We start from the raw sequence: 27,891 nt of genomic DNA, 5'->3' as shown, positions 1-27,891 counted from the left end.
GGAGTGGCAAAACTCCACTTCCATCCTTTTAGGGTCCCAGCTGGGTCTGATAATTAAATTGACATAAGACATAAGACATTAACTGGAGAAAAACATACAAATGTACTTAATACAAATTTTACATGGCATGGGAGCCCTCGTAAGGAAGTGAAGACCCAAAGAAGCAGTTAGAGTCAATCACTGGTATACTGAATTGTACAAAATAGTAGCTGTGAAAAAGCAGCTAAATTGTGTGGGGAGGCTTAAAAGATAAGAGTTATTTTAACAAGGTCTGTACAGAATTCTTTTGGTCTCAACTTCATCCTAGAGGATAAGGATATTTTATTCCTTTTGGTATAGGAAGGGTGTCTTTCACATGGAATTTCATCTCCTGCTTTTAAGAAACAGAAAAGAGGCTAGAAGGATCTTTTTGCACCTGCTGCTTTTCAAGTGCATTTAATTCAAAATAGTCAATATGTCAGAGTGGTATGTTTTTAACTCCTTCAGCTTAAATGGAAGATTCATGTTTTCTTGAAAAAATTGGGAATATGAAGTTTCCCGCAGAATTCTACAAAGATGTATAAACATATGAACTTTATCAGAATAGGGCAGTGAGAGTCTGAAACAATCTTTCAGGGAAAATCTGACGATATCTCCTGAACATGTATGTAATCTTTTGGCTAGACTCACAGACTTCTTAAAAAGTATGATGGTAAGGAGAAAAATTTTTCTTCTGATTCTGTTGTAAAAGAGTTTGTTTGTTTGTTTGTTCGTTTTCTTTTGAGAGAGGATCTTCCTCTGTCACCCAGGCTGGAGTGCAGTGGCACGATCTCGGCTCACTGCAGCCTTGACATCCAGGGCTCAAGTGATCATCCCACCTCAGTCTCTTGAGTAGCTGGGACCACAGGCACATGCCACCACTCCTGGCTAATTTTTTTTGGTATATTTTGTAGAGATGGGGTTTTGCCATATTGCCCAGGCTGGTCTCAAACTCCTGAGCTTAAGCAATTTTTTTTTTTTAAGCTGGTGATGGTTCACAACTTGTGATACCTAAGTTTGTGTATATATCAATAATGTATATAAACAACATGCAATATTCATTTCCTATATATTTTATTCTATGTTAAGTTTTTTGGAGGTAACTTTGTCTACTCAGCAAGTAGAGTGTTACACAGCAAGTAAAGTCATTATTGTTTCCTTTAGTTTAGTCTTGCTTTGTTTTTGTAATCCTAATTAAGGATAATATTCACTTCCTATCCAGAGATGATACCAATCCTTTTTATTCTGCTTTTCACTTTCGCGTTTCCTTCTTTTTCTTTCTCTTTTAAAACTTACACAGTCATACATGAAAACCCTGTCATTGCAAAAACTTCCAAATACAGAAGGCTGGGTGCAGTGGCTCATCCCTGTCATCTCAGCACTTTGGAGGCCGAGGCAGGTGGATCGCCTTGAGCTCAGGAGTTTGAGACCAGTCCAGGCAACATGGCAAAATCCTGTCTCTATAAAAAATACAAAAATTGGCCAGGTGCGGTGGCTCACACCTGTAATCCCAGCACTTTGGAAGGCTGAGATGAGTGGATCACAAGGTCAGGGGTTCAAGACCAACCTGGCCAAGATGGTGAAACCCTGTCTCTACTAAAAATACAAAAAATTAGCTGGGCATGGTGGCGAGTGCCTGTAATCCCAGCCGCTTGGGAGGCTGAGGCAGAAAATTGCCTGAACCCGGGAGGTGGAAGTTGCAGTGAGCCAAGATCCCGCCACTGCACTCCAGCCTGGTGACAGAGTGAGACTCCATCTCAAAAACAAACAAAAAAAGAAAAATTAGCCAGGCATGATAGTGTGCACCTATAGTCTAGTCTTAGCTACTCAGGAGGCTGAGGTGGGAGGGTGACTTGAGCCCAGAGACGGAGGTTGCAGTGAGCTGAGATTGTGCCACTGCATTCCAGCCTGGGTGACAGAGCCAGACCCTGTCTCAAAAAAGAAAAGGAAAGAAAAGAAAAGAAATATAGGCCAGGCATGGTGGCTCATGCTTGTAATCCCAGTACTTTGGAAGACTGAGGCCGTTGGATGACTTTAGCCCCAGGAGTTTGAGACCAGCCTGGGCAAAATAGTGAAACACTGTCCCTACAAAAAATAAAAAATTAGCTGGGCTTGGTGGCCTGTGCCTGTAGTCCCAGCTACTTGGGAGGCTGAGGTGGAAGGATCACCCGATCCCAGGGAGGTTGAGCCTGCAGTGAGCCATTATCATGTCACTGCACTATGGCCAGAGTGACACAGTGAGACTCAGTCTCAAAGCAAAAAAAAGAAAAGAAAGAATTATAATAAAAAGCAGTGTTACCTTTTTCCTTTCCTCTTCTATCTTATTCCCCTCTCCAGAAATCACTACTTTGATATGTTTCATTCAAAATCTTTTTCTGTTTATTTACATACTATTTCCATATAAAGAAACATGGTTTTCAGGGGTTTTTCCTCCTTTTATATAAGTGGGGTCATACTGTCTATATTTTCAGCAACTTGCATTTTTTTTTTTTTTTTTGAAGACGACGTTTTGCACTTGTCGCCCAGGCTGGAGTGCAGTGGTGCGATCTTGGCTCACTGCAACTCCTGCCTCCTGGGTTCAAATGATTCTTCTTCCTCAGCCTCTCGAGTAGCCAGGATTACAAGTGCATGCCACCACGCCTGGCTGATTTTTGTATTTTTAGTAGAGACAGGGTTTCACCATGTTGGCCAGGCTGGTCTCAAACTCCTGACCTCAAGTGATCCGCCCGCCTCAGCCTCCCAAAGTGCTGGGATTACAGGTGTGAGCCACTGAGCCTGGCCTGCATTGTTTTTCAGTTAATGAAATGTAGAGGTCTTTCCATAGCAATACTGCTATTTAACTATAATAACCACTTCATAATGTTCCACAGAGGTTTATTTAACCATACTGAACTGATGGACAGTTAAGGTTTTCTGTTTGTCATCACAATTCTCAGATTTTCTCCTCTCCTGTCTATTTTTTCTCTTTTTCTGTTTTATTCTGTTCTTTCTGAGATTTCCTCAACTTTGTCCTTCTCTTAAGATTTCCGTTTTTGTTATTTTTATTCTTTATTTTTGAAATGGAGTTTCACTGTTGTCACCCAGGCTGGAGTGCATTGGTGTGATCTCGGCTCACTGCAACCTCCACCTCACGGGTTCAAGCAATTCTTCTGCCTCAGCCTCCCCAAGTAGCTGGGATTACAGGTGCCGGCCACCATGCCCAGCTAATTTTTTTGTATTTTTAGTTGATACAGGGTTTCACCATGTTGGCCAGGGCTGGTCTTGAACTCGTGATCTCAGGTGATCCACCTGCCTTGGTCTCCCAAAGTGCTGGGATTACAGGAATGAGCCACCGTGCCCGGCCTGTTATTACATTTTTAATTTATAAAAGTTTTTCTTTGTGTGCTGAATTTTTTTAAAAATTTTGTTTGTTACAGATATCTCTTAGAAATAATTTTTTTCCTAGTGTTTTCTTTTGCCTGCATAGTTTCTTTCTACCAGATTGCTTTCTTTTCTTTTGATAATTTTTGTCTCTATTTTCCAAATAACAGGCTTTCTTTAGGTATCTGGTAATTCTTAGCTGCCTGTTCTTAAGTAAGAATAGGTTAATAAAAGCCGATTGGGAAGCCATGTACTTCATGGATGGGGCTTGTAGATTTTCAGTTTTACTGTAGGATGACCTGCTTAGAACACATTTGTTAGGGAACCTTCTGGCTTCAACCCGAATTTACCAAAAAAAAAGTTTTCTAATCTACTGGGCTCAATAGAGTGGGGGAAGAGGGCTTCTGATCTTAGAATTCAGCATTCACCTATGCATAAGGTCACTTAGTCTCCTTGTTTTTCAGAATGACACCTGCATCCTCTACTGTACCTGGTGTCCTCTAATCAAGAGATGCCCTGTTTTATCCTCTCCAGGGAATAAGCTGCAGACTTCTGCTATGATTGATTGGTTAGGGAGAGATGCTCACCTGGAGATGTGGAATGGAGGAAGGAAATCTAAGGATCTAACAGCTTCTTAAATATCTTTCATCCAATTTTTCTTATTTTATCCATTCCACTCCCCACTTACCCCCAGTTCTACAGGTCCATAGTCTTGCCAATTCTTATGCCTTTAGAAAATTCTGTGGTATATATTGCTTTCCTCACTGCCAGTTTAGAACTTGGCTCACTCAGCTTTCCTCACTGCCAGTTTAGGACTTGGCTCTCTTTGGTCTGCTAAGTCAGTTACCACTCTGTCATCTACTTTCTGATTTACAAAAATCTGTTGCTTTTTTTCTTCTTCTCCTTTCCTCCTCATCCTTTGGGATTATGTATTTTAAAATTTGCCTTAATTTTTGTTTTAGTAGGGTTTCTGAAAGGAGTACATTGAATGTACATATTAAATCTGCCCTCTTACCTTGGGAGTCTCTTATGTTATTTCTTTGATAGAGAGGCTGCAATACATAGTAATTGAGAGTATGAGTTATAGCACCAGACTGCTTGGGTTTGACCTCTGACTCTGCCACTTACTAGCTATTAGATTAACCTCTACATTCCTATTTTCCTCATCTGTAACATGGGGGATAATACCTACTTTGTTGGGTGACCAGATAATTAATTAATTAGTTAATTAAAATTAACTTATGTAAAGGACTTAGAGCAATGCCTTACACATAGGATACCCTTAATGAATATTCATTATTAATATTATCTTCCCTCTCTTTTCTCTGTCTTATTTTCCTAGAACTCCTGTTAGTAAAATATTAATCTCCTTAGATTTTCCTTGAAGTATCTTATTTTTCTTTCATATTTTTCATCTCATGTGTAGTTATACTTTCTTGGGAATTCTTGTAACCTCTGCTTAATGTCTCATTTTAACAATATTATTTTATTTATTTATTTATTTATTTTGAGACGGAGTCTTGCTCTGTCACCCGGGCTCGAGTGCAATGGCATGATCTCAGCTCACTACAACCTCTGGCTCCCAGGTTCAAGCAATTCTCTTGCCTCAGCCTCCTGAGTAGTTGGGAATAAAGGCACGTGCCACCACGCCTGGCTAATTTTTGTATTTTTAGTACAGACGGGGTTTCACCATTTTGGCCAGGCTGGTCTCATACTCCTGACCTCAGGTGATCTGCCCGCCTCGGCCTCCCAAAGTGTTGGGATTATAGGCGTGAGCCACTGCACCCAGCCAACAATCTTATTTTAAATATCAAATAGCTCTTTTGACATCTGATTTTAATCTTTCATGTTAAAGGATTTTCTCACATGTCGGATGACCTTTGGTAGTTTGTGCATATTTATTTTAAATAGATTAAAAGCTCTTTAGGAATAAAACTAATTGTGGAGTAAGTAAGGAATAAGCCTTACTTTTGGGTGTTAGGATGGACATTATTATTATTATGAAGAGGATCTTTTCTCTCAGATTGTGCAGTGCCTCCAAAAAGACTTACAATTTCTGGCCTGGGCAATAAAGTGCAAGTGTTTTGGGTCATTGGTGGGGTGGAGTGGGAGAGTGGGTAGGGGAATTAAGTCCCACGCCTTGGTATTTAAAGAAATCCCTTTGTTTTCTATCTATCTGTCCTACGTCTACTCTCTATTCTGCCTAGTGTCCTCAAGTCTGCAACATGCCTCTTCAATTTCTCTAGAGGATAAACTGCCATTCTCCAACCAAGTCAGGGGTGTGTACACTTAGCTGCTGGCATTCTACACATGGGAGTAGGGAGGAGAATCAACTGTTCACATACACAGACTCTTATCTTGGTTTTTCACTTTGTGCTTCCTCTTCACACACTTGGTACTTCCAAGGTCAGAGGCTTTCCTAGATTCTTTGGGGACAAATTGGCTTTCTTCTCACCAGTGTCCCCCTTTGTAATTTCCTGAGATTATAGCTTCCTCCACTGTAATAAGTCAGATACCACTCCTCCATTTGTTCTCCCTTTCCCAAAAATATGTTATCCACTGTAAAACATGCTATGTACTCTATCTTCTGTTTGATTGTCCTTGAGAATTTAAACCTTTTAAATTATGTTGCATCATTTTATTAGGGGAGTGGAGAAACACATATGCTTGATCTTCCTTTTCTTTTTGACAGAAGTCATCAGATGAATGTTACTTTAAAATATTATTGCATTTAACTATACTATTTAATTATATAAGGAGCTGTCTTTCCCTAGTACGCCTGGAAAAAGTAGGCCAGATTTGTTCATATAGATGTAGAGTCTGGCTGCCATGACCACACCCTCCTCCTTATAACAAGCCAAGTGGTAGTGAACAAACTCAGGTCACAGGATCCTGTGGAAAGAGTTTGAATTCCCACAGCCAGGGCAGGTTCCTTTACCTATGGTTAATGTTCTAGAGCTTGACTTTCCCCATCTCTGCTAGAAACAGACTTTACTCAGCCACAATTCCATTTTTTTTTATTTCCTCTTTTGCCTTTACTAGCTTCAATTACTGGCATTAATTGAGGATTCCTCTTTTCTGACACACAAGAAAGATAAGGTCCATTTGGTACACTCTAAACATCCATACAGTGGAATATTACTAAGCAATTAAAAAGAACAAATGATGCATGCTTCAACATCTATGAACTTCAAAAACATTATGCTAAGTGAAAGAGCCACATGCAAAAGATTACATATGAAAGGTTCAGAACGAGCATATCTATAGAGATAGAAAGCAAGTTAGTAGTTGCCTGAGGCTGGGATGTCTAGTGGTGGGGAGGCTGTGCATGTGTGGGGGCAAAGGGTATATGGGAACGCTCTGTACTTCTCCTTCAATTTTGCTGTGAACCTAAAACTGCTCTTAAAAAGTCTATTAAAAATATATTTTTAAATGTCCTCAAATAGGAATTACACTTTAAATTATAAAAATGTTACCACTGCATATATAAAGCTCTGTGCATCCTAGGTAGCAAATTTAAACACAATTACTATAGCATTAATTATTAAATTATTGGGATTTAGGCTTATTGACCTCATACCTCCTAAGTGAGGTGAGGCCTTTTTTTTTTTTTTTGAGATGTAGTCTCACTCTGTTGCCCAGGCTGGAGTGCAATGGTGCAGTCTTGGCTCACTGCAACCTCCACCTCCTGGGTTCAAGTGATTTTCCTGTCTCAGCCTCCCAAGTAGCTGGGATCATAGGTGCACACCACCATGCCCGGCTAATTTTTGTATTTTTAGTAGTGGCGGAGTTTCGCCACGTTGGCCAGGCTGGTCTCGAACTCCTGACCTCAGGTGATCTGCCCACCTCGGCCTCCCAAAGTGCTGGGATTACAGGCGTGTGCCACCTCACCCAGCCTGATTTTTATTCTTAAAAGTAGAGATCTGAAATAAGTGAACACATGAATGATGTGGCTATCTGGGTGAAAAGCTTTCTAGGCAGAGGAATCAATAAGTGTAGAGACAGTTAGGTAAGAGAAGGCTCAGCAGGTTTGAGGAATGACAGAGAGATTTGTGTGACTTGGAACAAAAGTGAAAGAATAGTATTAGAAAACAAAATCAGAGAGCTGGCAGTGTATTAGATCAAGTAGGGTCTGGTAAGCCATGGTCAGGATTTTGAATTTTTCCCTGAGTGAGATGGGAAGGCAATAGAGGATTTGAGCAGAGGAAGGACATGATCTGATTTGCATTTTTAATGGATCACTCTGGGTGCTGTGTGGAGACTAGAGTAGGAGGAAAGAAGGTAGAAAAGGGGAAAGAATTAGTAGTAGTTAGTTGTCCAGGTGAGAAATAATGATGGCTTAGACCAGGGAAGTAGTCTTGGAGACAGTGATAAGTGGTCAGGTTCTGGATATATTTTGAGAGAAGAAACAATAGGATTTGTTTATGTGGTGTATGTGAAGGGAAGAATCAAGGAAGGATAAATTCAATGATTCTGACTTGAGCAACTGGAAGAATGGAATTGCCACTTACTAAGATGGAGAAGAGCAAGCTTAAAGGGAAAAATCAAGAGATTGGTTTTAGACCCTTAAAATTGCCTATTCAAGTGGAAATATTGAACATGTATGATTGGATATAAGAACCTGAAGTTCAGAAGAGCGGTATGACTGGAAGATACAAATTTAAGCATTGGCTATAAGTAAATGGTATCCATGGAACTGGCTTTACAATTACACACTATACATACAATGAAAACTTCTGTTTTTTTTTTTTTTTTTTCCTTGCATTAGGGAATATTGATGTCTTGTTCCCTTTTGGACTCTTCTCTCTTTTTTTTTTTTTTTTTTTTTGAGACAGAGTCTTGCTCTGTCACTCAGGCTAGAGTGCAGTGGTGTAATCTCGGTGCACTGCAACCTCCACCTCCTGGGTTCAAGTGATTCTCCTGCCTCAGCCTCCCGAGTAGCTGGGATTACAGGCACCCGCCACCGCTCCTGGCTAATTTTTGTATTTTTAGTAGAGACGGAGTTTCACCATCTTGACCAGGCTGGTCTCAAACTCCTTACCTTGAGATCTACCTGCCTCAGCCTCCCAAAATGCTGGGATTACAGGTGTGAGCCACCACACTCAGTCAGGACTCTTCTCTTTAAACAATGATTTTCACCCTCATTTATTTCCTGTTTTAAAATAGTATTTGAAATCAGCAGAAAACTTTTGGCATTGTCAACCTCATCAGTTTCTGCCAATTATCTTCCAAAACTACAAATGGATATTTAAAATTCATAATATGTAGCTCTTTATTATTAGATAGTTGAATGTCATTTAAGAGGTGCGGGCCATTCAGCAAGAGATAGAAGAAGTGTCATTATGAATTTAAAATGTAACATTTTAGACAGGTATGGGTTTATGGCATCATTCTCAATCATGACTTCAGGGTCTATGTGTTTTCTTAGATTTGTTTCTTTTTTTAATTTTCTTTAATATAAAGGAAATGTGAAATTGTGAATTATGTTCTTCGAAGTTATTAGAATCATTATAACAGGAAGTGTTCATATTAAAAAGTCTTTATCAAGACCTAATATTAAATTGTATAACTTGCTTGTTCTACTTTTCTATAAAGATTAACCTTATACCAGCTTAACTTCTTAAGGATATTACTTGCTTCTTTTTTATTATAATGAGCAAGTCTGTGTGTGGGAGTTTATATGGTATTTGTTCATTGGAATCACTTTCAGAAAATCACAGTTCAGTTCTGTTAATTGATTGAGGAAAGCTTTTTAAAAATCATTTTAGGCCGGGCGCAGTGGCTCACGCCTGTAATCCCAGCACTCTGGGAGGCTGAGGCGGGCGGATCACGAGGTCAAGAGTTCAAGACCAGCTTGGCCGACATGGTGAAACTCCATCTCTACTAAAAATATAAAAATTAGCCGGGTGTGGTGGCATGTGCCTGTAGTCCCAGCTACTTGGGAGGCTGAGGCAGGAGAATCGCTTGAACCCAGGAGGCGGAAGTTGCAGTGAGCCGAAACCATGCCACTGCACTCCAGCCTGGCAACAGAGTGAGAGTCCATCTCAAAACAAAACAAAACAAAACAAAACAAAAATAATCATTTTAGATTTTTTTCTACTGCAGTTGTAATTTACCATACTGCTTTTGCCACTATCCACAATTATACTTAGTAGAAATACTAAATTGTTAAAATTGTGCCACATCTGCTTCTGTATATTTCTACTCTACTCTTATATGGTTGCAAGTATATAACTATCTTTATGTGAGATATTATTGCCCTTACTAGAAACCTCAAAATACCTCATAATACCATGCTTATTTTTAAAGTGATGGTTTTAAAGGCTATGCATGATAAGATGTCAGTTATCTTCAGTATAGTTGGTTATTCATTACTTATTCAGGATGAGGTAATATGCTATGTGTATCTAATCAAAGTAATCAGTGGTTTCTGTAAATAAATTGTATTTGACGAAACGTGTTAATTAGTAAATAAACACACAGTTGCTTCTCAATTTACAGTAGTTATGTTCTATAAAGTTACCACAAACACTGAATCAGTGAATATAGAAGCATTGCTCCTAGAGGAAATAGAGGGTTAGGTTCCTGTGAGCCTCTGTTCATGACGTTTTTATCAACTGGTCAATACAACCTTGTTTTATGTGTGTTTCTGCTTAAAGATACCTTATTAAATATCTATTGTTGATTCATTAACACTGAACTCAAGGCCAAGAGTTAAGGTTATTTAACACAACTATTTTTTTTCATAAGGCACCTCATAACCTTGTTATGCATCGGAACACTAGATAGCATATCAGCATTATACATGGGGAATGTTGTAAACAGCAAAGTTATCAGCACAAACCATAAAAATATGAAAAACATAGCGTGAAAGAGACGGAGAAAAGGATACTATGAGAGCTAAAACAAGAAGGCGAAACAAACATCACTTTGACCTGAGCTGGGAATGTGTTATGCTTCAGTTAACTCGAGTTTTTGCCACTCTGTACATGTCCATGAATTACTGTGAAAGTATTGACTTAGGGGTTACAAATAAATTTTAGTGACTGTGTGGATTAGAAAATACAGACCCTGCATATAATGAGGATCAACTGTATGTATGTGTGTATATAAACATACACACACATATATATATACATGAATGTTTTTTCATTCCTGCCTGGAATGCATTTTAATCTCTTTTCTATCTGTTGTATTCTCACTATTCAGCTCCCAGCTTGGATGTTATCCTATCTCAGAAACCTTTCCCAGCTCTCTTAAATACTCTTTGAGTATTATCTCATATCCCTTTGTACATGCCTTGTATAATATTTTTCACATTTTGTGTTAATTCTTTACCAAGATTCTTTAAACTGTGAGCTCCATAATGGCAAGGACCTTTTCTCATTTACCTCTGTATCCTTAGTACTTAACACAGGGACTAACACGTAGTTAAAATTAAATAATTTCTTTTCTTTTTTTGAGACGGAATTTTGCTTTTGTTGCCTAGGCTGGAGTGCAATGGCGTGATCTCGGCTTTCCGCAACCTCTGCCTCCCCAGTTCAAGTGATTCTCCTGTGTTAGCCTCCCGAGCAACTGGGATTACATGCACCACCACGCCCAGCTAATTTTGTATTTTTAGTAGAGATGGGGTTTCTCCATGTTGGTCAGGCTGGTCTCAAACCCCCGACCTCAGGTGATCTGCCCGCCTCAGCCTTCTGAAGTGTTGGGATTACAGGCATGAGCCACTCGCGCCCGGTGAAATTAAATAAATTTTAAACGAATGAATCAGTAAGCCTCTCTGCAAATGGATTTATTATTATTATTATTATTATTATTATTATTATTATTATTATTTTGAGATGGAGTCTTGCTCTGTTGCCCAGGCTGGAGTGCAGTGATGCAACCTTGGCTCACTGCAACTTCCACCTCCCGGGTTCAAGCAGTTCTCCTGCCTCAGCCTCCTGAGTAGCTGGGATTACAGGTGCATGCCACCATGCCCAGCTAATTTTTGTATTTTTTTAGTAGAGACGGGGTTTCACCATATTGGCCAGACTGGTCTCAAACTCATGACCTTGTGACCCACCCACCTCAACCTCCCAAAGTGCTGGGATTACAGGCGTGAGCCACTGCACCTGGCCAGATATATATCATTTTAATGAGTCTTTCTTAATTAAAAATTGCAGACTATATGAAATGGAAATAGTTACACATTTTATACCACATTTTATACTCATGATCTCTATTTTTGTTGGTTCTTTTTCCTTTGGATGAAGCTGCTCTATTTGGAAAGGAACATATATTGAACCATATAATCAGTTTTTCTATTATATTTTACATTTTTTTCTTTTTTCTTTTTCTTTCTTTCTTTTTTTTTTTTTTTTTTTTTGAGACAGAGTCTTGCTCTGTCACCCAGGCTGGAGAGGCAGTGGCGAGATCTCAGTTCACTGCAACCTGCACCTCCCAGGTGCAAGTGATTTTCATGCCTCAGCCACCCAAATAACTGGGATCACAGGCATGTGCCACCATGCCTGGCTAATTTTTGTATTTTTAGTTGAGACAGGGTTTTGCCATGTTGGCCAAGCTGGTCTCAAACTCCTGGATTCAAGTGATCTGCCTGCCTTGGCCTCCCAAAGTGCTGGGATTACAGGTGTGAGCCACCGTGCCTGGCCATGTTTTACATCTTTCTATAAAACAAAGACTGAGCACAGAAATGCACTAGGCTCTGTGCCAAACTATACAGATTCTAAACTGCAGAGGGGAAAATTTATACTTAGGTAAAAATTAGGATACATGCTTGTGTTATATTTTAATTTTGAAATATTTCAAGGCCGGCATGGTGGCTCATGCCTATAATCACAGCACTTTGGGAGGCTGAGGTGGAAGAACTCCTGAGACCAGGAGTTCAAGACCTGCTTAGGCAACATAGTGAAATCCTGTTTCTACAAAAATAATTTTAAAAATTAGCCAGATGTGGTGGCAAACACCTGTAGCCCCAGCTACTTGGGAGACTGAAGTGGTAGGATCCCTTGAGCTCAAGAGTTCAAGTTGCAGTGAACCATGATCACACCACTGCACTCCAACTTGGGCAACAAATCAAGACCCTGTCTCAAAAAAAACAGAAAAATCACCAAAAAACAAAAATAAAGTCTATGTATTTATTTATTTTGAGACGGAGTCTCGCTTTGTTGCCCAGGCTGGAGTGCAGTGGTGCAATCTCAGCTCCCTGCAACCTCAAGCTCCTGGGTTCAAGCAATTCTCGTGCCTCAGCCTCCCAAGTAGCTGGGATCAACAGGTGTGTGCCACCACACCTGGCTAATTTTAATAAAGTCTATTTAAAAAAATTGATTCAAGAGGCAAACTTAATAAAATTAGTGATTATTACCATTTTATCAAGAACATTCTTAAGTGACGCTGGATTTAAAGCATTTATTTTTCCTGCAAGTGAATGATAGTAAAAAGTGTCATGACTACTAGTATAGTTTGGTGACACTGTATGGATTTGGATTTGTGTTCAGGTGCCAGCAGTTTTACCCATAACTGATTTTGCACCATCAGTGAAAGTGTCACCACAATAACTTCTTAGTACTATTATGAAAATAGTTTTGACTGTTTTCAAGAAGGATCTTAGGGACCCATAGAGCTCCCTTCAAGAGCTTCATTGAGCCTTCCCATGCATATTTTCCACATGTGAGTGTATAAACACACACACATACATAAACACACAAACACACATACACACATTATTTAAATACATTAAACCATTATAATTGTTCAATGTGTTTTTGAAAAAAGTATACCCCATATTCTTTTTACAACTTATATTTTCTGTATTTGAAATTTATTTGAGTTGATATATTTAGCTCTAGATCATTCATTTCAACTGTTGTGGAGTAAACCATTGTTTGATAATACAGACATTCCTCATTTTATTGTGCTTTGCTTTATTGCTCTTCACAGATGCTACATTTTTTCACAGATTCAAGGTCTGTGGCAACCCTGTGTTCAACAAGTCCGTTGGCACCATTTTTTCAACAGTATGTGATCCCTTCATGCCTCTGTCACATTTTGGTAATTCTTGCAATATATCAAACTTTTTATTATTATTATATCTGTTATGGCCATCTGTAGTCGGTGATCTTTGATGTTATTATTGTAATTTTGGGGAGTGGCACCACAAACTGCACACATATAAGGCAGCGAACTTTATAAATACTGTGTGTTCTGACTATTTCACCAACTGGCTATTTCCCCATCCTTTTCTCCCCTTTCCCTGGGCCTCTCTGTTCTCTGAGACACAACACTATTGAAATTAGGCCAATCAATAACCCTACAATGGGCTAAGTGTTCAAGTGAAAGGAAGAGTAAAGTCTCTCACTTTAATTCAAAAGCTAGAAATGATTAAGCTTAGTGAGGAAAACGTCAAAATCCAAAATAGGCCAAATGCAAGGGCTCTTGCACTAAAGTTACGTAAGTTGTGAATGCAAAGGAAAAGTTGTTCAAAAAAATTACTCCAGTGAGCTCATGAATGATAAGAAAGTGAAACAGGCCACGTGTGGTGGCTCATGCCTGTAATTCCAAAATTTTGGGAGGCTAAAGTGGGAAGATCACTTGAGCCCAGGAGTTTGTGACCAATGCTGGCAACAGTGAGACCCCCATCTCTACAAAAAATTAAAAAAAAAAAAAAACAGCTGAGCATGGCAACACGCACCTGTACTCTCAGCTACTCAGGAGGCTTAGGTGGGGGTACTGCCTGAGCTGGGAGATGGAGACTGAAGTGAACCATAGCCACACCACTGCACTTCAGTGACAGAGCGAGACCCTGTCTCAAAAAAGAAAAAGAAAGCGAAACAGCCTTATTGATGATATAAAGTTTTAGTGGTCTGAAGAGAAGATTGAACCAGAAGCAACATTCCCTTAAGCCAAAGCCTAATCCAGAGCAAGGCTCTAACTCTCTTCAATTGTACAAAGTATGAGAGAGGTCAGAAGCTTCAAAAGTCTGGCCAGGCGCGGTAGCTCACGTTTGTAATCCCAACACGTTGGGAGGCCGAGGTGGGTGGATCACTTGAGGTCAGGAGTTCAAGACCAGCCTGACCAATATGGTAAAACCCCGTCTCTACTAAAAATACAAAAATTAGCCAGGCATGGTGGTGCACACCTGTAGTCCCAGCTACTCGGGAGGCTGAGGCAGGAGAATTGCTTGAACTTGGGAGGTGGAGGTTGCAGTGAGCCGAGATTGCACCACTGCACTCCAGCCTGGGCAACAGAGCTAGACTCCATCTCAAATAAATAAATAAAAAGAAGCTGCAGAAGTCTAAAGCCAGCAGAGGTTGGTACGTGAGTTTAAGGAAAGAAACCAGCTCCATAACTTAAAAGTGCACAGTGAAGCAGCAAGTGCTGAGGTAGACCCTGCAGCATTATCCAAAAGATCTAGCTAAGATCATTTATGAAGGTGGCTACACTAGGCAACAGACTTTCAATGTAGGCAAAACAGCCTTCTATTAAAAGAAGATGCTATCTAGGACTTTCATAGCTAGAGAGGATAAGTCAGTGCTTGACTTCAAAGCTTCAAAGGACAGGCTGCCTCTCTTATCAGGGGCTAATGCAGCTGGTAACTTTAAATTGAAGTTCATCCTCATTTAACACTCTGAAATTCCTAGGGCCCTTAAGAATTACACTAAATCTACTCTGCTTGTGCTCTGTAAATGGAACTGAAAGGCCTGGATGACAGCACATCTGTTTATAGCATGTTTTACTGAATATTTTAAACCCACTGTTGAGACCTACTGCTCAGAAAAAAAAGATTCCTTTGAAAATGCTACTGCCAGCTGGGCGCGGTGGCTCAAGCCTGTAATCCCAGCACTTTGGGAGGCTGAGACGGGCAGATCACGAGGTCAGGAGATTGAGACCATCCTGGCTAACACGGTGAAACCTCGTCTCTACTAACAAATACCAAAAAAAAAACTAGCCGGGCGAGGTGGCGGGCACCTGTAGTCCTAGCTACTCAGGAGGCTGAGGCAGGAGAATGGCATAAACCCGGGAGGCGGAGCTTGCAGTGAGCTGAGATCTGGCCACTGCACTCCAGCCTGGGCAACAGAGCAAGATTCCGTCTCAAAAAAAAAAAAAAGAAAAGAAAAAAAGAAAATACTACTGCCAGTTGATAATGCACCTGGTCACCCAAGAGCTCTGATGGAGATGTACAGGGAAATTAATCTTTTCATGTCTATTAACACAACATCCCCATTCTGCAGACCATGGATCAAAGAGTAATTTTGATGTTTAAGTCATGTTTTAAGAAAAACATTTTATAAGGCTATATTTGCCATAGTGATTTCTCTAATGGATATAGGCAAATAAGTTGAAAACTTTCTGGAAAGGATTCACCATTCTAGATGCCATTAAGTACATTTGTGCTTTGCCACTGCTGAGTCATGCACAGGCAGGGGCTCAGCTATGTTCAAGATTAGGCTTCACCTGTAGCCCACCACCATGGCTGAGAAAGTCATTGCTGCTGAAGATGTAATGGATGTTAAGAATACAAGGTTGAGGACAGTGGCTCATAGCTGTAATCCTAGCATTTTGGGAGGCTGAGGCAGGAGGATCATTTGAGCCTAGGAGTTCCCAACCAACCTGGACAACACAGCAAGACCTTGTTGCTACAGAAAATTAAAAAATTAGCGAGGTGTCAGCTGGGCACGGTGGCTCATGCCTGTAATCCCAGCACTTTAGGAGGCTGAGGCAGGTGAATCGTGGGTTCAGGAGTTCGAGACCTGCCTGACCAATGTGGTGAAACTCTGTCTCTACTAAAAAAACACAAGGATTAGCCAGGTATGGTGGTACACGCCTGTAATCCCAGCTACTCAGGAGGCTGAGGCAGGAGAATCACTTGAACCTGGGAGGCAGAGGTTGCAGTGAGCTGAGATTGTGACACTGCACTCCAGCCTAGGGGTGACAGAGCGAGACTCCATCTCAAAAGAAAAAATCTACAAAGAATCTACAAAGAACTTAAACAAATTTACAAGAAAAAAATCAAACAACCCCATCAAAAAGTGGGCAAAGGATATGAACAGACACTTTTCAAAAGAAGACATTTATGCAGCCAACAGACACATGAAAAAATGCTCATCATCAATGGTCATCAGAGAAATGCAAATCAAAACCACAATGAGATACCATCTCATACCAGTTAGAATGGCGATCATTAAAAAGTCAGGAAACAATAGGTGCTGGAGAGGATGTGGAGAAATAGGAATGCTTTTACACTGTTGGTGGGAGTGTATACTAGTTCAACCGTTGTGGAAGACAGTGTGGCTATTCCTCAAGGATCTAGAACTAGAAATACCATTTGACCCAGCAATCCCATTACTGAGTATATACCCAAAGGATTATAAATCATACTACTATAAAGACACATGCACACGTATGTTTATTGCAGCACTGTTCACAACAGCAAAGACTTGGAACCAACCCAAATGTCCATCAATGATACACTGGATTAAGAAAATGTGGCACATATACACCATGGAATACTATGCAGCCATAAAAAAGGATGAGTTCATGTCCTTTGTAGCAACCTGGATGAAGCTGGAAACCATCATTCTGAGCAGACTATCGCAAGGACAGAAAATCAAACACTGCATGTTCTCACTCATAGGTGGGAATTGAACAATGAGAACACTTGGACACAGGGCGGGGAACATCACACACTAGGGCCTGTTGTGGGGTGGGAGGATGGGGGAGGGATAGCATTAGGAGAAATACCTAATGTAAATGACGAGTTAATGGGTGCAGCAAACCAACACGGCACATGTATACATATGTAACAAGCCTGCATGTTGTGCACATGTACCCCAGAACTTGAAGTATAATATAAAAAGAAAATAAAGTAAAAACAAAAAAGAATGAAAAAAAAATTAGAGAGGTGTCATGGTGTGCATCTATAGTTCCAGCTACTCAGGAGGCTGAGGTGGGAGGATTACTTGAGCCCAGGAATTTGAGGCTGCAGTGAATTATAATTGTGCCATTACACCCCAGTCTGGTGACAGAGCCTGTCTCCAAAAAAAAAAAAAAAAAAAAAAAAAAACTATTTCATAAGAGGTGCTGAAGACCGCCCTCAAGCATGATGACCTATCACATAGAATTTGCAAAGCTGCCAAAACCTTAGATAAGGCTTTGTGTGCTTGCATCCATCTGTGATGAGCCTGTGTATGTCACGTTGGCGGAGGCACTTCGTGCTGAACACTGTATCACCCTAATTAAGGTTGACCAGAAAGTAGGGGAAAAGGTAGGCTTCTGTAAAATTGACAGAGGGGGAAAACCTGTAAAGTGGTTGGTTGCAGTTGTGTAGTAGGTAAGGACTATGGCAAAGAATCTCAAGCCAAAGGTGTCATCGAAGAGTACTTCAAATGCAAGAAATGAACCCATAAAACTACAGCTCATGGTCCTCAAGAAAAAAAAGAAAATTCATGATCCATGAGAGGAGGTTAAAATATCAACATTAACAGAAATTTGGAAGAAGTTGATTCCAACTCTCATGGATGACTTTGAGGGGTTCAAGACATTATTGGAGGAAGTAACTGCAGATTTGGTAGAAATAGCAAGATAACTAAAAGAGAGAGAATTAACAGTTCTACCCTAAACAGGATACAGTGGTGGGCACCTGTAGTCCCACCTACACAGGAGGCTGAGGTAGGAGGATCACTTGAGGCCAGGAGTTCAAGACCAACCTGGGCAACATAGTGAGACACAGTCTCTAAAAAAAAAAAAAAGGGATGAGGAGTTGCTTCTTATGGATGAACAGAGAAAGTGGTTTCTTAACATGGAATCTACTAGTGTAGGTGATGTGAGCATTGTTGAAGTAATAACAAAGGATTTAGAATATCACATAAAGTTAGTTGATAAAGCAGTGGCAGTATTTGAGAGGATTGACTCCAATTTGAAAGAAGTTCTACTGTGGGCAAAATGTTGTCAACCAGCACTGTATGCTGCAGAGAAATATTTTGTGAAAGGAAGAGTCAATAGATGTGGAAAACCTTACTGTTGTCTTATTTTAAGAAATTGCCCTGGTCGGGCGTGGTGGCTCACGCCTGTAATCCCAGCACTTTGGGAGGCCGAGGTGGGTGGATCACGAGGTCAGGAGATCGAGACTATCCTGGCTAACACGGTGAAACCCCCTCTCTACTAACAATACAAAAATTAGCCGCGTGTAGTGGTGGGTGCCTGTAGTCCCAGCTACTCGGGAGGCTGAGGCAGGAGAATGGCATGAACCCGGGGGGTGGAGCTTGCAGAGAGCGGAGATCGCACCACTGCACTCCATGCACTCCAGCCTGGGAGACAAAGCAAGACTCCATCTCAGGAAAAAAAAAAAAAAAAGAAAGAAAGAAATTGCCGCAGTCACTCCAACTTTCAGCAACCACCACCTTGATCAGTCAGCAGCCATCAACGTGGAAGCAAGACCTTCCACCAGCGAAAAGCTTATCACAGGGCGGGCGCGGTGGCTCACGCCTGTAATCCCAGCACTTTGGGAGGCCGAGGCAGGTGGATCACGAGGTCAGGAGATCGAGACCGTGCTGGCTAACACGGTGAAACCCCGTCTCTACTAAAAATACAAAAAAATTAGCTGGGCCTAGTGGTGGGCGCCTGTAGTCTCAGCTACTTGGGAGGCTGAGGCAGGAGAATGGCGTGAACGCGGGAGGCAGAGGTTGCAGTGAGTGGAGATCGCGCCACTGCACTCCAGCCTGGGGGACAGAGCGAGACTCTGTCTCAAAAAAAAAAAAAAAACTTATCACACTCTGAAGGCTCAGATGATCACGAGCATTTTTTAGCCATAAAGTATTTTTAAATTAAGGTATGAATATTTTTTAGACATCATGCTATTGTACACTTAATAGACTACAGTATAATGTAAACATAACTTTTATATGCTCTGGGAAACAAAAAATTTCATGCAGCTCACTTTATTGCAATATTTTTACTTTGCAATAAAGCAATACTTGCTTTATTGTGGTAACCTGGAGCTGAACCCACAGTAGCTTTGAGGTGTGCTTGTACTATAGTTTCTTTAACCTGTTTCCTTATTGATGTAATTTTGTTCCAGTTTGGAGCTATTACAAACAACGTTGCAATGAATACTCTTGTTAATGTTTTCTTATGCACCTGTAAATTTTCTTTAGTTACGCTTGGGAGTAGATTGCTGGATCTAGGTTATGCTCATCTTGAACTTTATTCTATAGGGTATACAATGTGCCAGACATAATTCTAAGTATAAAATATAAATATAAATATGTACCTCATTACTATCCTTTGAGATAAATATTATTTTCCCTATTTTACAGATTGGGAAACTAAGACACAGAGAGATTAAGTCACCTGCCCAAATCACATAGCTAGTAAGTAGCAGATCCAAGCAATTTCCAAAATCCAGGCTTTTACCACCACGTCAGATGCTTTACATTTTGGAAATGAATGCATGTATTTTCCTGCTGTATGCTTATCTAATCTCTTGAATTCTTGGTTCTTTTTCAAAGTTTGATGTGGTTAAATCAAGGAGGAAAATATTCACTAGAAATATTATCATTATAAAAAATGTGAATATGATCAATGTAAGCCACCACCTTGACTTTGATCAATAGTCAGGAAACTATCAATGTTCTTCCCCTTTTGAAGAAATTATATTGCATTTTTTGATCATATAACTACTGAGGGTTTTCTATTAAAAAATAAAAAATGGGCTGGGTGTGGTGGCTCACGATTGTAATCCCAGCACGTTTGGAGGCTGAGGCAGGCGGATCACCTGAGGTTAGGATTTTGAGACCAGTCTGGCCAACATGGTGAAACCTCGTGTCTACAAAAAATACAAAAATTAGCCGGGCATGGTGGTGTGTGCCTGTAGTCTCAACTACCTGGGGGGCTGAGACAGGATCACTTTAACCCAGGAGGCAGAGGTTGCAGTGAGCCAAGATTGCCCTGCTGTACTCCAGCCTGGACAACAGAGCGAGACTCTGTCTCAAAAAATAATAAAATAAGGCCGGGCATGGTGGCTCACGCCCGTAATCCCAGCACTTTGGGAGGCCGAGGTGGGCGGATCACCTGAGGTTGGGAGTTTGAGGCCAGCCTGACCAACATAGAGAAACTCTGTCTCTACTAAAAATACAAAATTAGCCAGGCGTGTTACATTACATGCCTATAATCCCAGCTACTCGGGAGGCTGAGGCAGGAGAATTGCTTGAACCCAGGAGGCGGAGGTTGCAGTGAGCCAGGATTGCGCCATTGCACTCCAGCCTGGGCAACAAGAGTGAAACTCCATATCAAAAATAAATAAATAAAATAAAATAAAATATCAAAAATGAATCTAAAATATAATTATTTTATAATTGCTAAAAATTCCTGCTCTGGAATGTAGCTTAATATTTCAGACTACTGATTGTATCATACATTAGTAATAAAGATTTAAAAAATGTTCTAAATTATGGAAAGTGAGGTAAAGGAGAAAATATGAAAAAATAATAGATCTGTATACAGAGTTATAGAAGTAAGCTCTTATTTCTGTGCATAGTTTAATGCTGGTTGGAAATTTCAGAGTGTTATAAGAGTGTAAGAATTTTTTTCATTCTTACTGCTAAAATAGGGTTGCAGTCAAATTAATTTAAAGTTTGTTATAGATCTTTGTGGGGGAAAAATGAAGGAAGATAAATGTTTGTGGTTTTTTTTCCTTCTGTAAGTTCTTCAGCTAAACCAGCTATGCTGCACTGTATGGGTGGATTTAGGATGCTAGGGATCCCTCATCATTTTTTTTAAATAAAATACACCCATTAAGTATCATTTATTTAGTCTAACATGTGGGATGTGAAGCATTTGCCACAGAAGTCATTTGTCTCTGTCTATGAATAGGCCTTCCTAGGGAACACTTGATGAGATTGGTTTTCTCCTGACTCCTTTAATGTTTTGTTTGCAGTTCCTGAATCCAAATTATAAATTTATCTTGCAATATTATACTTTTTATGATGATGAACTTCTTACTGACAGTAACAATCAACTGCCGTCATTGTTTTGCCTCCAAAGAAAAACTTAGTCTTTCAAAATACAGAAATTTTAATCATTCAGATATAGAGGTTTTGAAGCACAAAAATATAAATAATGAACAATGGAAAATATTTACTAAAGTATATTAGAAATATATAGATCCATATTGTCATGTTTAGTTGGATAACATCACAAATTTTATGTGCAATATATATAAAATTATTTTACTTCCTATAAATTAAATTAAATTTAACTTTGAATTGCCCAATCTGGTAAAATATAGATTCGTATCAGTCATTATGGGAACACACAGAAACGAATATGTTTCTTCCTTTCCTTCCTTGGTCCCCTCCAACCCATGAGTAGCACAAAAACCTAAGAATCTTTTAGGAAAAAAGAAAACAAATAGGAGATGGGCCCACCTGTCTGCAGTTATCACCATCATGGACTGATACCCTTATTGAATAAGTTCATGCTTCAAGTCCTATGACATTACTACTTTTCTGGTCAAGCTTAGGCATGAGAGTCTCTGTTGATTGTGAACCCCCAGTAACTACAGTCCAGCCTCCCAAGGTACTCCACGTAGCCATTCTTCTTTGAGGTCTTGCCATTTCCTTGGAGAATAGCCAGGAAGTAGGATTCAGATCACAACTATCCCTGGTGTTGCTGAACATTTTTCCAATTTGGGCAAGTTGGGTTTAGCAGGCTATTTCCCAGTCTCCCTCACAGTTCTCAAAGCTTTTGCTTTGAGATCTTCCATAGATCTTCCGTAGATAATGGAACCTGAAGACCTGGTTACCTGTTTAGAATGAGGAAAGGGAAAAAGAATTGGAGAACACATGAAAATTAAAATCTTATATTGTCCTGCCACACTGACACACACACACACAGACATAAACGTACCACTTTTCTGCCTAGTCCCAGCATCTGGGTTGTTCAGTTTTTATTGAGCACTTAGTAGGAAGAGGGCCTAGAGTATTATAGATTAATCTGTATTTGTGAATAATTGAGAACTGACTAATAAAATGGGCAACTTGGATATTATGTTTACTTCTTGTTGTAAAAAACAGAGTAAAGCTTTGTGTTACCTAGGGTTCTCCCCTCTTCCCCTGCCAATTATTAGAAAAGTAATCTAATATTTTCCAAATAAATATATAATTGTGGAGGACTTTCAGTAGACACTAAAGGATAGCAAAGTAGCACAAATCTATAATGAAACCAGATCTGATAGTATTATGACTTTTACTTGAATTTGAAATAATTTCAAAAAGAGCCAAAAATTATTATTGAGATCTATACTATTCTGAAAGCTGAGATAGAGAAGAAAGTTGAATATATGTCCCTACCCTCAAGGATCTTGCAGATAGTGAAAAATATGTAAATAAATTTATAATTATGACATAAATTAAAAATGTGCTATGAAAGTATAGAAGTGGAAGAAAAGAAGTTGAAGTCTTTCTTATTTAACATTTTGCTTAGCAGGGTTGGCATGTACTATCATCTTTATTTGCCAGATGAAGAAATTTGAGTTGAAAGAGATTATCTTGCTCAGTTATACAGAATAAGTGGTATAGTAGTACATTCCTAATGTATAAGTGATCAGAGACTGCAGAAATTATTTCTAACAAGGGTAATAATTTTTATAATACTGCCTGACATTTTTACACTTTGAATCTGATTTATAAGATTATCTTTCAACCTACTTGATTCTGCAGAGAATTTGAAAGGTCTTCTCATAGGTAAACTACTATCCTTCTCTTAAATTATCTGCTTGTCTAGAAGATATCTGCAAAATAACTTGCTGGGATTTTGGTTGGGGTTGTGTTGAATTTATGGATCAAATGGGAAGAACTGGCATCTTGACAATATTGAGTCTCCCAATCCATGAATATGAAATATTTCTCCATTAAGTTAGTTCTTTGATTTCTTTCACCAGAGTTTTGTAGTTTTCCTTATATTACATCTCATATATATTTTGTTAGCTTTATACCTACATATTTCATTTTGGGGGGTGTTAATGTAAATGGTGTTGTATTTTTAATTTCACATTCCCCACTTATTTATTGCTGGTGTATAGAAAAGTGATTGTTTTATATTAACAATTTCTCCTATAATTTTGTTATAATTCCTTGTTAATTCTAGGTGTTTTTGACTCTTTCAGATTTTCTACATAGTTATGTTAGTTTTCTACATGTTACAGTTTTATTTCTTCCTTCCTAATCAGTATACCTTTTAATTCTTTTTCTTGTCTTATTGCATTAACTAGGATTTTAATTATGATGTCAAAAAAGAGTAGTGAGAGGGAACATCCTTGCCTTGTTCCTGATCTTAGTAGGAAAGCTTCTAGTTGTTTACCATTAAGTGTGAAGCTAGCTGTAAGTCTTTTATAGATATTCTTTATCAAGTTAAATAAGTTGCCCTCTATTTCTGGTTAACTGAGAATTGTTATCATTAATTGTTGTTGAATTTTATTAAGTGCTTTTTCTGCATCTTTTGATATGATCATGTGATTTTTCTTTTTTAGCCTTTTGATATGATAGATTACATTAATTGATTTTTAAATGATGCATTAATTGATTTTTTAATGTTGCATCAATTTTGCAAACCTGAGATAAATCCCACTTTTTGTGATGTATAAGTCTTTTTATACGTTGTTGGATTTGGTTTGCTAATATTTAGATGAAGATTATTACCTCTTCGTTCCTGAAGATATTGGTCTGTAGTTTTTTTTTCTTGTAACGTCTTTGTTGGGCATTAAAGTAATGGTAGTCTCATAGAATGAATTAAGTTAGCCACTGCACCCAACCTATTTCCCTTTTTTAATTTTCAATTTTTGTGGGTTAATAGGCATATAAATTAATTAATAGGTATATTAATTTGTATTAATAGAATGAGTAATGGTTGTCTCATAGAATGATTTCTATCTTCTGAAAGAGATTGTAGAGAAATAGTACAATTTATGCCTTAAATATTTGGTAGAATTCTCCAGCAAACCTATCTGGTTCTGGTGCTTTATATTTTGGAAAGTTATTAATTATTGATTCAATTTCTGTAATCAATATATGCCTATTTGGATAGTTTAATTCTTCTGTGTGACTTTTGGCAGATTGAGTCTTGCAAGGAATTGATTCATTTCATCTAAGTTATCAAATTTGTATGCATAGAGTTGTTCATAGTATTCATTTTATTATCCTTTCAATGTCCATGGGATCTGTAGTGATGTCTCATCTTTCATTCCTGACAGTAGTAACTTGCATCTTCTCCTTTTTTCTTAGTTAGCCTGGCTAGAGGCTTATTGATTCTTATTGATTTTATTGACCCTTTCAAGGAACCAGCTTTTAGTTCCATTGATTTTCTCTATTGATTTCCTATTTTCAATTTCATTGATTTCTGCTCTAATTTTTATTATTTCCTTCACCCAGGCTGGAGTGCAGTGGCACCGTCAGGGCTCGGTGCAGCCTCAATCTCCCAGGCTCAAGTGATCCTCTCACCTCAACCTCCCAAGTACCTGGGACTACAGGCGTGTGCCACCATGTCCAGCTAATTTTTGTATTTTTCGTATAGACAGGGTTTTGCCATGTTGGCCAGTCTGTTCTCAAACTCCTGGGCTCAAGTGATCTGTCTGCCTCAGTCTCTCAAAGTGCTGGGATTACAGGTATGAGCCACTGTGCCCAACAGATTTCCCTTTTTTAATTTTTAATTTTTATGGGTACATAGTAGGTATATTAATTTTTATTATTTATTTTCTTCTGCTTATTTTGGGTTTAATTTACTCTTCTTTTTCCAATTTCCTAATGTGGAAGCTTAAATTATTTATTTTAAATATTTTTTTCTAATATATGCACTTAATGTTACCAATTTCCCTTTAAGCACTGCTTTCACTGTATTCCACAGATTTTAATAAGTTGTGCTTTCATTTTCATTTCGTTCGAAATATTTTAAATTTCTCTTGAAAATTTTTCTTTGATCCATGTGTTTTTTAGAAGTGAATTGTTGGCCAGGCGCAGGGGCTCACGCCTGTAATCCCAGCACTTTGAGAGACCAAAGTGAGTGGATCATGAGGTCAGGAGATCGAGATTGTCCTGGCTAACACAGTGAAACCCTGTGTCTACTAAAAAAAAAAAAAAAAAAAAAAAAAAATTAGTCAAGTGTGGTGGCACATGCCTGTAGTCTCAGCTACTTGGGAGGCTGAGGCAGGAGAATCCCTTGAACCCAGGAGGCGGAGGCTGCAGTGAGCCAGGATCGCGACACTGTACTCCAGACTGGGAGACAAAGTGAGCCTCCATCTAAAAAAAAAAAAAAAAAAAGAAGTGAATTGTTTAATCTCCATGTATTTGGGGATTTTCCAATTATCTTTCTGTTATTGATTTCTAGATTAATTCTGCTGTGATCTGAATAAGACATTGTATAATTTTTATTCATTTAAATTTGTTAATGTATGTTTTATGGCCCAGAATGTGGTCTATCTGGATGAATGTTCCATATGAGTTTGAGAAGAGTGCGGGCCAGGCGTGGTGTCTCACGCCTGTAATCCCAGCACTTTGGGAGGCCGAGACGGGCGGATCACGAGGTCAGGAGATCGAGATCATCCTGGCTAACACGGTGAAACCCTGTCTCTACTAAAAATACAAAAAATTAGCTGGGCGCGGTGGCGGGTGCCTGTAGTCCAGCTACTCAGGAGGCTGAGGCAGGAGAATGGCGTGAACCTGGGAGGCGGAGCTTGCAGTGAGCCGAGATTGCACCACTGCACTCCAGCCTGGGGCACAGAGCGAGACTCCGTCTCAAAAAAAAAAAAAAAAGAGAAGAGTGTGTATTCTGCTGTTGGATGAAGTAGTCTGTAGATGTAAATTATATTCAGTTGATGGATGGTGGTGTTGAGTTCAACTACGTCCTTACTAATTTTCTGCCTGCTACATTTTGTCCATTTCTGATAGAGGGATGTTGAAGTCTCCAACTATAGTAGTGGATTCATCTCTTTGTCCTTGCTGTTCTACCGGTTTTTGCCTCACCTATTCTGATGCATTCTTATTAGACACACACACTTAAAGGATTATCATGTTTTCTTGGGGAATTGACTCCTTTATCATTATGTAATGCCCTTCTTCAGCCTTGATAACATTTGTTGCTTTGAATTAAGTATCTACTGCTTTCTTTTGATTAGTGTTATCATGGTATTTCTCTCCATTTTCTTTTATCTATATGTGTCTTTAAAGTGGTTTTCTTGTAGACAACATATAGTTGGGTCTTATTTTTTCATTTAATTTGTCCATTTAGACTATTAATGTTCAAAGTGATTATTGATATACTCGATTATTTACCATATCTGTTACTGTTTCTATTTGTTGCCTTGTTCTTTGTTTCTATTTTTGTCTTCTTCTCTTTTTCTGCCTTTTTTTTTTTTTGAAACAGTCTCACTCTGTCGTCCAGACTGGAGTGCAATGGCATGATCTTGGCTCACTGCAACCTCCACTTCCCAGGTTCAAGCAATTCTCCTGCCTCTCCTGAGTAGCTGGGATTATAGGCAACCGCCCACCATTCCTGGCTAATTTTTGTATTTTAGTAGAGATAGGGTTTCACCATGTTGGCCAGGTTGGTCTGGAACTCCTCACCTTGTGATCTGCCTGCCTTAGCCTCCCAAAGTGCTGGGATTACAGGCATGAGCCACTGCACCCGGCCTGTTGTTTCAGTTTAATATTTTATGCTTCAGTTTACTCTTTTATAGCATATAAATTATGCTTCTTTTTATACTTTTTTTTTTTAAGGCGGGGTTTTGCTCTTGTTGTCCAAGCCAGGAGTGCAATCACATGATCTCGGCTCATGATTTCTTTCACCATCATAATTTTTCCATGTCAGATTTTTCTCACTGTCATAATTTATGCAAAGGTGGTTTCAATATTACCATCTACCTCTTACCATTTCCCCTAATTTTAACATCTTACATTATCCTGGTGTGTTTGACAAAACTAAGAAGCCAACCAGCATTTGTTCATTACTGTTAACTACATTCCAAACTTACCTTGTATTTCAGAAACTTTTCCACTAATGTTCTTTTTCTGTTCCAGGATCCAATCCAAGATACTACATTGCATCATGTTTATTTATTCTTTTGCAGTCTATGACAGTTGCTCAATCTTTCCTTGTTTTCTGTGAGCATAACAGTCTTAAGAAGCTCTAGCTATATGCTTTATACGATGTTTTTCAATTTGGGCTTATCTGATAATGTTTTCCAAAAGACTAGACTGGGGTTATAGGCTTCTGGAAAGAATACCACAGAAGTAATATGCCCTTCTCCAGGAGGTAGTGTTAACCCCTATCCCCAGTCTTGAGTGTGGGCTAACTCACTTTCTAAAAAAGAAAGTGGAGAAAGCTGGCAAATACTACCATAACCAAGTGATCAAAGTTAGTATCACCACCAGTGGTATTATGTTGATATGATGTGATGAGTCCAGCAAATTTTGATGTAGAGATAACATGTGAACAGGACCTGATTTTAGAGAAATCTTTGCCCACTTT

The 27,891-nt window shown here is 39.1% G+C and overlaps 1 protein-coding gene across 1 annotated transcript in view; it reads left to right on the top strand.

Annotated features, from left to right (window-relative positions):
• The window catches only part of LOC105476835 (protein phosphatase, Mg2+/Mn2+ dependent 1E), a 223,638-nt gene that overhangs the window by 120,288 nt on the left and 75,459 nt on the right, over positions 1–27,891 (top strand). The gene's annotated exons all lie outside the window — the stretch shown is intronic.

The sequence above is a fragment of the Macaca nemestrina genome, chromosome 17 (assembly GCF_043159975.1).
Source record: "Macaca nemestrina isolate mMacNem1 chromosome 17, mMacNem.hap1, whole genome shotgun sequence".
In the NCBI taxonomy this organism is placed as follows: domain Eukaryota; kingdom Metazoa; phylum Chordata; class Mammalia; order Primates; family Cercopithecidae; genus Macaca; species Macaca nemestrina.
The sequence above is the reverse complement of the archived record's forward strand: the minus strand, read 5'-3'. Positions and strand labels throughout refer to the sequence as shown.